The 10,637-nt window shown below is 61.2% G+C and overlaps 2 non-coding genes across 2 annotated transcripts; both read left to right on the top strand.

Annotated features, from left to right (window-relative positions):
* The first annotated feature begins 4,085 nt into the window (after nt 1-4,085).
* Nucleotides 4,086-4,204, top strand: LOC131867494 (5S ribosomal RNA). Its single transcript, XR_009366047.1, has one exon. It is a non-coding gene; the product is annotated as a 5S ribosomal RNA (ribosomal RNA).
* A 5,915-nt stretch (nt 4,205-10,119) lies between these two features.
* Nucleotides 10,120-10,238, top strand: LOC131867493 (5S ribosomal RNA). The gene has a single exon (XR_009366046.1). It is a non-coding gene; the product is annotated as a 5S ribosomal RNA (ribosomal RNA).
* The last annotated feature ends 399 nt before the right edge of the window (nt 10,239-10,637 follow it).

Genomic DNA, 10,637 nt, shown 5'->3' with positions numbered 1-10,637 from the left:
GGGCACTTTTTGGAGGGCACTTTTCTGCGCTCCAAAGGTGCGCACTTTTGGAGGGCACTTTTTGGAGGGCACTTTTCTGCGCTCCAAAGGTGCGCACTTTTGGAGGGCACTTTTGTGCACTCCAAAGGTGCACACTTTTGGAGGGCACTTTTTGGAGGGCACTTTTCTGCACTCCAAAGGTGCGCACTTTTGGAGGGCACTTTTTGGAGGGCACTTTTGTGCGCTCCAAAGGTGCGCACTTTTGGAGGGCACTTTTTGGAGGGCACTTTTGTGCGCTCCAAAGGTGCGCACTTTTGGAGGGCACTTTTGTGCACTCCAAAGGTGCGCACTTTTGGAGGGCACTTTTCCTGCGCTCCAAAGGTGCACACCTAGGTGAGCACCTTCGACCACACCTTGTAGCACACCAAACTCTGACTTTCGACTTCATCCGCAATGCAGGGTCTTTGAGGTTGGCGCAATGCGCACAACCAGGGGAGTCGACCCATCAAACCCAACACCTCCCCTATATAAGCTATTTGTCTGATTCTCATACATGCGTAGCCTGCAGGAGCAATTAGGACATCGACCCCAACTTTCGGCTTCTAAACGAAAACAAGGTCTTTGAGGTTGGTGTAATGCGAACAACTAGGGGAGTCAACCCATCAAACCCAACACCTCCCCTATATAAGCTATTTGTCTGATTCTCATACATGTGTAGTCTACAGGAGCAATTAGGACATCGACCCCAACTTTTGACTTCTTAACGAAAACAAGGTCTTTGAGGTTGACGTAATGCGCACAACCAGGGGAGTCGACCCATCAAACCCAACACCTCCCCTATATAAGCTATTTGTCCGATTCTCATACATGTGTAGCCTACAGGAGCCATTAGGACATTGACCCCAACTTTTGACTTCTTAACGAAAACAAGGTCTTTGAGGTTGGCGTAATGCGCACAACCAAGGGAGTTGACCCATCAAACCCAACACCTCCCCTATATAAGCTATTTGTCTGATTCTCATACATGTGTAGCCTGCAACAACGATTAGGACATCCACCCCAACTTCTGAATTCGTCTGCGTTGACCGCACCAAAGGTGCACGCCTTGGTGCTCACCAAAATCCGACTTCCGACTTCTTCTGCTATGCGGGGTCTTTGAGGTTGGCGCAGTGCGCACAACCAGGGGAGTCAACCCACCGAATGCAACACCTCCCCTATATAAGCTATTTGTCTGATTCTCATACATGCGTAGACTGCAGCAATGATTAGGACATCCACCCCAACTTTTGACTTCTTAAACAAGACAGGGTCTTTGAAGTTGGTGCAGTGCACACAACCAGGGGAGTCGACCCATCAAACGCAACACCTCCCCTATATAAAGCTATTTGTCCGATTCTCATACGTGTAGTCTGCAGCAGCGATTAGGACATCGACCCCAACTTCCGAATTCGTTTGCATTGACCGCACCAAAGGTGCACGCCTTGGTGTGCACCTTGGAGTGCACTTTGGTGCTCACCTCGGTGCACACTTTGGTGTGCACCTCGGTGTGCACCAAAGGTGCGCACCTTGGAGCGCACCAAAGGTGTACACTTTGGAGCGCACCACATAGGGTCTTTGAGAGGTTGGCGCAGTGCGCACACCAAGGTGGGTGTTGAGGTGCGTGCCGAGGTGGGTGGGTGCTAGGGTGCGCTCCATGGTGGGTGCCAGGGTGGGTGCGTGCTAGGGTGGATTCCAAAGAGGGTCATAGGGTGGGTGCCAAGGTGGGTTGGTGATATAGTGGGTTCAAAGGTGGGTACTAGGGTGGGTTCCAAGGTGGGTCACAAGTTGGGTGCCAGGATGCGTGGGTGTTAGGTTGGGTGCCAAGGTGGGCTCCTGCGTGGGTGGGTGCTAGGGTGGGTTTCAAGGTGGACGCGAGGGCGGGTGCCAAGGTGGGTAACAAGTTGGGTGTTAGGATGGGTGAGTGCTAGAGTGGGTGCCAAGGTGGGTGGGTGCTAAGGTGGATGCCAAGGTGGTTCACAGGGTGGGTGGGTTCTAGGGTGAGTTCCAAGGTGGGTCACAGGTTTAGTGCTAGGGTGCGTGTCAAGGCGGGTGTCGAGGTGCCTGGGTGCTAGGGTGTGGATGCCAATGTGGGTCATAGGGTGGGTACTAGGGTGGGCTGCAATGTGGGTGCCAAGGTGGGTAACATGCTCGGTTGGTTCTAAATTGGGTGTCATGGTGGGTGTGCACCCACCTTGCCCGAGGTGGGTGCCAAGGTGCCAGTGTGGGTGGGTGCTAAGGTGGATGCCAAGGTGGGTGAGAAGGTGGGTGATAGGTTGAGTGGTAGGATGGGTGGGTGCCAAGATGGGTCACAGGGTGGGTGCAAGGGTGGGTAGGTGCTAGGGTTGGTGTCAGGGTGGGTGGGTGCTAGGTTGGGTTCCAAGGTGGGTGCGAGGGTGAGTGTCAAGGTGGGTCACAGGTTAGGTGCTAGGATGGGTGAGTGCTAGGGTGCAAAGGTGCCAGGGTGGGTGCTAGGATGGGTCGATGCTAGGGTGAGTGGCAAGGTGGGTCCACAAGTGTCAAGGTGGGTGCCGAGGTGGGTGCCAACTTGGGTTCCAAGGTGGGTGCCAAGTGGGCGACTGCTATGGTGGATGCCAAGGTGGGTCACGGGGTGGGTGCCAAGTTGCTAGGTTGTGTTCCAAGGTGGGTGCCAACGTGGCTGCTAGGGTGCGTGGGTTAAAGGGTGTGTCACAACGTGGGTGCCAGGATGGGTGCGCACCCACACTGGCCAAGACGGGTGCAAGGTTGGGTTCCAAGCCCGGTCACAGGCTGGGTGCTAGGATGGGTGGGTGCCAAGGTGGGCACCAGGGTGGGTGCACCCACCCTGGCCAAGGTGGGTCACGGGGTGGGTCCTAGGGTGGGTAACAGGGTGGGTACTAAGGTGCGTGCCAAGGTGGGTCATGGGGTGGGTGCCAAGGTGGGCACCAGGGTGGGTGTGCACCAACCCTAGCCAGGGTAGGTCACGGGGTGGTTGTCGGGGTGGGCGTCAAGGAGCCAAGGTGGGTGGCAAGTAGCCAAGTTGCGTGCCAAGGTGGGTGTCGGGGTGGGTGCCAAGGATCCAAGGTGGGTGCCAAGGAACCAAGGTGGGTGTCTGGGTGGGTGCCGAGGTGGGAGCCAGGGTGGGTCCCAAGGTGAGTGCAAAGGTGGGTGCCAGGGTCAAGGTGAGTGCCAATGTGGGTTCCAAGGTGCCAGGGTCAGGGTGAGTGCCAATGTGGGTTCAAAGGTGCTAAGTTGGGTGCGAGGTTGGGTGCGAGGGTGGGTGGGTGCCAAGGTGTGCTAGGTGGAAGCCCGGGTGGGTCGGCATCCCATGGGTGTCGAGTTGGGTGCCTGATGGGTGCTTCTTGTCAAGTTTTAGTCGTCGGGACTCATTTCGAGCCTTAGAGGTCGTTTCTTGTCCGGTTGCCCTGTCTTCGACCTGGGAACCCAATTTTGGTCCTCGGGTCCCATTTTTTTTTGTCTCGCATCCCACTTTTGGCCTGTGGCCTTTTCGGGGTCGATTCTCGTTTTGGGCATCAGAGCATGTTTCTTCTCCTAAAACCCAATATTTGTTTATTAAGTCTCGGAACACATTTTTGTTCTCGTGGACCCATCATGGGTCTTGGAACGCATTTGTGGTCCTTGGGTCCCATTTTGCATCCCGAAACTTGTGTTTTGGTGCTTGATCCCTATTTTGGGTGCCCACCTTGCACCAAGTGCGCACCCGGGGCAAACCGAGCGCCTTGGTGCACCGGGGCAAGATCGAGCGTGCACCCGAGGCGCCCCGAACATGCACCAAGGTGCACTCGGCCCACATGTGAGCGCAGGTCGTTGCGCCCGAGGTGGTGTGTGGGCACCGCGTTGCAGACGGGACACTGCACGCACACGACGCCCCGTCCAGGTGCACGCACGTAGGCCGGGCCGGGTGCACACCCGACGCCCTAGCAAGGTGCGCGCACCCGGGCAGGGCTCACACTTGGCGAACGGGGCGCACTTCGCGAGGGAGGGTGTGCACCTCGACGGGGGTGGGTGGCCGGGGTGGATTCGCACGTGGGTCGCGGTTTGCTAAGTACACACTGCGACAAGCTCATAACGGGTGCGATCATACCAGCGTTAGTGCACCGGATCCCATCAGAACTCCGCAGTTAAGCGCGCTTGGGCCGGAGTAGTACTGGGATGGGTGACCTCCCGGGAAGTCCCGGTGTTGCACCCTTTCTTAGTTTTTCGCCGGGCGTCGCAATGCTATTTGAATAAACCTTTTGCCCGTTTGCGTTCTCGTCGGGGCCGGGCCGGGCCGGGGTGCGCTGCCCGCACTACCGCGCGCGCGGGGGGCGACACCGAGCGCGCACCCGAGGCGCCCCGAGCACACAGGCCACGGTGCAACCCGGGCGTTGTGCGCGCACCCCGGTGCGCCCGAGGTGCTGCGCGCGCACCCAGGTGAAATCGGTGTGCACCTCGGCCAGTGCGCGCTCGGTCGAGTCGCGCACGTTGGCCAAGGTGCACGGTGATGTTTCTTACTCTAAGGTTCCGCACCAGACGCCCGGGACAGGTGAGCGAAGCTGGGCGGGGCCGGGTGCGCGGCCGGGGCAGGTGCACGCAGCTGGAGAGAGCTTTGGAGCACACCAGAGGTGCGCACCTTGGAGCACACTTCGGAGCGCACCAATGATGCGCTCCATTCAAAAGTTTCCTGAAAAGGCAAAAAAAGTTGAGATTATAGAATTTCCCACTTGAGAGATTGTAAAAAAAAAAAATTTAAAATGAAGGAAACGCGGGTGCCAAGGTGTGCGCGCCCGGGTGCGCAGCCCAGCCAAGGTGTGCGCACCAAGGCGCCCACCCTGGCGAAGGTGCACGCAAGGTGCGCACCCGAGGCAAACCGGACAATTAACCCAACTTTCGACTTCGCGCGCACCTGCGCACGTTGGAGCGCACTTCGGAGCGCTCCTTGGTGCGCACCAATCTTGGGCACCTCGGAGTGCACCATGGCGCCCACCAAGGTGCGCACCCGGGGCAAACCGAGCTCCGACTTCGTGCGCACCTTGGAGCGCACGAAAGGTGCGCACCATGGCGCCCACCAAGGTGCGCAGCCCAGCCAAGGCGTGCGCATCAAGGTGCGCACCCTGGCGAAGGTGCGCACCCGGGGCAAACCGAGCTCCGACTTCGTGCGCACCTTGGAGCGCACAAAGGGTGCGCAACCCAGCCAAGGTGTGCGCACCCCGGGCAAACCGAGCTCCGAATCGTGCGCACCTTGGAGCACACTTCGGAGCCCTCCTTGGTGCGCACCGATGTTGCGCACCTCGGAGCGCACCCGGGGAAAACAATGCAATTAACCCGACTTTCGACTTCGTGGGCACCTCGGAGCGCTCTCGGGTTCGCACCTCGGAGCACACCGAGGTGCGCACCTTTGATGCGCTGCCTTCACCAATTTCCAGAAAAGGCAAGAAAACATTGAGAAGGTGTGCGCACCGAGGTGCCCACCCTGGCGAAGGTGCACGCGAGGTGCGCACCCGGGGCAAACCGGGCTCCGACTTCGTGCACGCCATGCTGCGCACCTTGGAGGGCCATGGTGCGCACCTTGGAGCACACTTCGGAGCGCTCAATGGTGCCCAACCCAGCCAAGGTGCCCACCGCGGCGAAGGTGCACGCGAGGTGCGCACCCGGGGCAAACCGGGCTCCGACTTCGTGCACGCCGCACCTTGGAGCACACTTCGGAGCGCTCCTTGGTGCGCACCAGGGCGCGCAACCCAGCCGAGGTGCCCACCCCGGCGAAGGTGCACGCGGGGTGCGCACCCGGGGCAAACCGGGCTCCGACTTCGTGCACGCCATGGTGCCCACCGCGGCGAAGGTGCACGCGAGGTGCGCACCCGGGGCAAACCGGGCTCCGACTTCGTGCACGCCGCACCTTGGAGCACACTTCGGAGCGCTCCTTGGTGCGCACCAGGGCGCGCAACCCAGCCGAGGTGCCCACCCCGGCGAAGGTGCACGCGAGGTGCGCACCCGGGGCAAACCGGGCTCCGACTTCGTGCACGCCATGGTGCCCACCGCGGCGAAGGTGCACGCGAGGTGCGCACCCGGGGCAAACCGGGCTCCGACTTCGTGCACGCCGCACCTTGGAGCACACTTCGGAGCGCTCCTTGGTGCGCACCATGGTGCCCACCAGGGCGCGCAACCCCGCCGAAGGTGCACGCGAGGTGCGCACCCGGGGCAAACCGGGCTCCGACTTCGTGCACGCCGCACCTTGGAGCACACTTCGGAGCGCTCCTTGGTGCGCACCAGGGCGCGCAACCCCGCCGAAGGTGCACGCGAGGTGCGCACCCGGGGCAAACCGGGCTCCGACTTCGTGCACGCCATGGTGCGCACCAGGGTGCCCACCGCGGCGAAGGTGCGCACCCGGGGCAAACCGGGCTCCGACTTCGTGCACGCCGCACCTTGGAGCACACTTCGGAGCGCTCCTTGGTGCGCACCAGGGCGCGCAACCCAGCCGAGGTGCCCACCCCGGCGAAGGTGCACGCGAGGTGCGCACCCGGGGCAAACCGGGCTCCGACTTCGTGCACGCCATGGTGCCCACCGCGGCGAAGGTGCGCACCCGGGGCAAACCGGGCTAGGACTTCGTGCACGCCGCACCTTGGAGCACACTTTGGAGCGCTCCTTGGTGCGCACCATGGTGCCCACCAGGCCGCGCAACCCAGCCAAGGTGTGCGCACCAAGGTGCACGCGAGGTGCGCACCCGGGGCAAACCGGGGTCCGGCTTCGTGCACGCCGCACCTTGGAGCACACATCGGGGCGCTCCCGGGTTCGCACCGGCGTTGCGCACCGTGGTGGGCACCTCGGAGCGCACCGTGGTGGGCACCTCGGAGCACACCAAGGTGGGCAGCGAGGTGCGCACCTTTGATGCGATGCCTTCACTAATTTCCATAAAAGGCAAAAAAAAACGAGATTTTAAAATTTCCGTTTTGAAAGATAGTGAGAAAAAGGGAATGCTGGTGCCATCTTGAGCCCGCCCTGGTGCGCAGCCCAGCCAAGGTGTGCGCACCAAGGTGCCCACCCTGGCGAAGGTGCGCGCCCGGGCAATTAACCCAACTTCCAACTTCGCGCGCGCCAGGGTGGGAGCGCACCCAACAACCGGGCCTGGGAAGAGCCAATGCGAGAAACCCCACCAAACGCTCTGACAAAAAAAGAGGGGGCGCTCCAGTAACCCCGCTTCGGAGCGCACCCTGGGCAAACCCAGCGAGGGTGCCCACCCCGGCCAAGGTGCAGGCGAGGTGCGCACCCGGGGCAAACCGGGCTCCGACAACGTGCACGCCGCACCTTGGAGCACACTTCGTAGCGCTCCCGGGTGCGCACCTCAGAGCACACCAAGGTGGGCAGCGAGGTGCGCACCTTTGATGCGCTGCCTTCACTAATTTCCAGAAAAGGCAAAAAAAAGAGGAGATTTTAAAATTTCCGTTTTGAAAGATAGTGAAAAAAACGGAACGCGGGTGCCATCTTGAGCCCGCCCTGGTGCACAGCCCAGGTAAGGTGCCCACCCTGGCAAAGGTGCGCACCCGGGCAATTAACCCTACTTCCGACTTCGTGCGCGCCAGGGTGGCAACCGGGCCTGGGAAGAGCCAATGCGAGAAACCCCACCAAACGCTCCGACAAAAAAAGAGGCGGCGCTCCAATAACCCCGCTTCGGAGCGCAGCCGGGGCAAACCCAGCCAAGGTGCCCACCCCGACGAAGGTGCACGCGAGGTGCGCACCCGGGGCAAACCGGGCTCCGACAACGTGCACGCAGCACCTTGGAGCACACTTCGAAGCACTCCCGGGTGCCCACCGGCGTTGCGCACCGTGGTGGGCAGCGAGGTGCGCACCTTTGATGCGCTGCCTTCACTAATTTCCAGAAAAGGCAAAAAAAAATGAGATTTTAAAATTTCCGTTTTGAAAGATAGTGAAAAAAACGGAACGCGGGTGCCATCTTGAGCCCGCCCTGGTGCGCAGCCCAGGCAAGGCATGCGCACCAAGGTGCCCACCCGCGGTGCACGCCCGGGGCAAACCGGGCTCCGACTTCGTGCAGGCCGCACCTTGGAGCACACTTCGGAGCGCTCCTTGGTGCGCACCATGGTGCCCACCAGGGCGCACCCGGGGCAAACCGGGCTCCGACTTCGTGCACGCCGCACCTTGGAGCACACATCGGAGCGCTCCCAGGTTCGCACCAGCGTTGCGCACCTTTGATGCGCTGCCTTCACTAATTTCCAGAAAAGGCAAAAAAAAACGATATTTTAAAATTTCCGTTCTGAAAGATAGTGAAAAAAACGGAACGCGGGTGCCATCTTGAGCCCTTCCTGGTGCGCAGCCCAGGCAAGTTGTGCGCACCAAGGTGCCCACCCTGGCGGAGGTGCGCGCCCGGGGCAAACCGGGCTCCGACTTCGTGCACTGCATGGTGCCCACCAAGGCGCGCAACCCAGCCAAGGTGCCCACCGCAGCGAAGGTGCACGCGAGGTGCGCACCCGAGGTGCACACCCGGGGCAAACCGAGCTCCGACTTCGTGCACGCCGCACCTTGGAGCACACTTCAGAGCGCTCCTTGGTGCGCACCAGGGCGCGCAACCCAGCCAAGGTGCTCACCCCGGCGAAGGTGCACGCGAGGTGCGCACCCGGGGCAAGCCGGGCTCGGACTTCGTGCACGCCGCACCTTGGAGCACACATCGGAGCGCTCCTGGGTTCGCACCAGCATTGCGCACCTTTGATGCGCTGCCTTCACTAATTTCCAGAAAAGGCAAAAAAAAAAAAAAACGAGATTTTAAAATTTCCGTTTTGAAAGATAGTGAAAAAAACGGAACGCGGGTGCCATCTTGAGCCCGCCCTGGTGTGCAGCCCAGGCAAGTTGTGCGCACCAAGGCACCCACCCTGGCCAAGGTGGGTCACGGGGTGGGTCCTAGGGTGGGTAACGGGGTGGGTACTAAGGTGCGTGCCAAGGTGGGTCATGGGGTGGGTGCCAAGGTGGGCACCAGGGTGGGTGTGCACCAACCCTAGCCAGGGTAGGTCACGGGGTGGTTGTCGGGGTGGGCGTCAAGGAGCCAAGGTGGGTGGCAAGTAGCCAAGTTGCGTGCCAAGGTGGGTGTCGGGGTGGGTGCCAAGGATCCAAGGTGGGTGCCAAGGAACCAAGGTGGGTGTCTGGGTGGGTGCCGAGGTGGGAGCCAGGGTGGGTCCCAAGGTGAGTGCAAAGGTGGGTGCCAGGGTCAAGGTGAGTGCCAATGTGGGTTCCAAGGTGCCAGGGTCAGGGTGAGTGCCAATGTGGGTTCAAAGGTGCTAAGTTGGGTGCGAGGTTGGGTGCGAGGGTGGGTGGGTGCCAAGGTGTGCTAGGTGGAAGCCCGGGTGGGTCGGCATCCCATGGGTGTCGAGTTGGGTGCCTGATGGGTGCTTCTTGTCAAGTTTTAGTCGTCGGGACTCATTTCGAGCCTTAGAGGTCGTTTCTTGTCCGGTTGCCCTGTCTTCGACCTGGGAACCCAATTTTGGTCCTCGGGTCCCATTTTTTTTTGTCTCGCATCCCACTTTTGGCCTGTGGCCTTTTCGGGGTCGATTCTCGTTTTGGGCATCAGAGCATGTTTCTTCTCCTAAAACCCAATATTTGTTTATTAAGTCTCGGAACACATTTTTGTTCTCGTGGACCCATCATGGGTCTTGGAACGCATTTGTGGTCCTTGGGTCCCATTTTGCATCCCGAAACTTGTGTTTTGGTGCTTGATCCCTATTTTGGGTGCCCACCTTGCACCAAGTGCGCACCCGGGGCAAACCGAGCGCCTTGGTGCACCGGGGCAAGATCGAGCGTGCACCCGAGGCGCCCCGAACATGCACCAAGGTGCACTCGGCCCACATGTGAGCGCAGGTCGTTGCGCCCGAGGTGGTGTGTGGGCACCGCGTTGCAGACGGGACACTGCACGCACACGACGCCCCGTCCAGGTGCACGCACGTAGGCCGGGCCGGGTGCACACCCGACGCCCTAGCAAGGTGCGCGCACCCGGGCAGGGCTCACACTTGGCGAACGGGGCGCACTTCGCGAGGGAGGGTGTGCACCTCGACGGGGGTGGGTGGCCGGGGTGGATTCGCACGTGGGTCGCGGTTTGCTAAGTACACACTGCGACAAGCTCATAACGGGTGCGATCATACCAGCGTTAGTGCACCGGATCCCATCAGAACTCCGCAGTTAAGCGCGCTTGGGCCGGAGTAGTACTGGGATGGGTGACCTCCCGGGAAGTCCCGGTGTTGCACCCTTTTTTAGTTTTTCGCCGGGCGTCGCAATGCTATTTGAATAAACCTTTTGCCCGTTTGCGTTCTCGTCGGGGCCGGGCCGGGCCGGGGTGCGCTGCCCGCACTACCGCGCGCGCGGGGGGCGACACCGAGCGCGCACCCGAGGCGCCCCGAGCACACAGGCCACGGTGCAACCCGGGCGTTGTGCGCGCACCCCGGTGCGCCCGAGGTGCTGCGCGCGCACCCAGGTGAAATCGGTGTGCACCTCGGCCAGTGCGCGCTCGGTCGAGTCGCGCACGTTGGCCAAGGTGCACGGTGATGTTTCTTACTCTAAGGTTCCGCACCAGACGCCCGGGACAGGTGAGCGAAGCTGGGCGGGGCCGGGTGCGCGGCCGGGGCAGGTGCACGCAGCTAGAGAGAGCT

This window comes from Cryptomeria japonica, unplaced genomic scaffold, assembly GCF_030272615.1.
Source record: "Cryptomeria japonica unplaced genomic scaffold, Sugi_1.0 HiC_scaffold_173, whole genome shotgun sequence".
Classification (NCBI taxonomy): domain Eukaryota; kingdom Viridiplantae; phylum Streptophyta; class Pinopsida; order Cupressales; family Cupressaceae; genus Cryptomeria; species Cryptomeria japonica.
The sequence above is the reverse complement of the archived record's forward strand: the minus strand, read 5'-3'. Positions and strand labels throughout refer to the sequence as shown.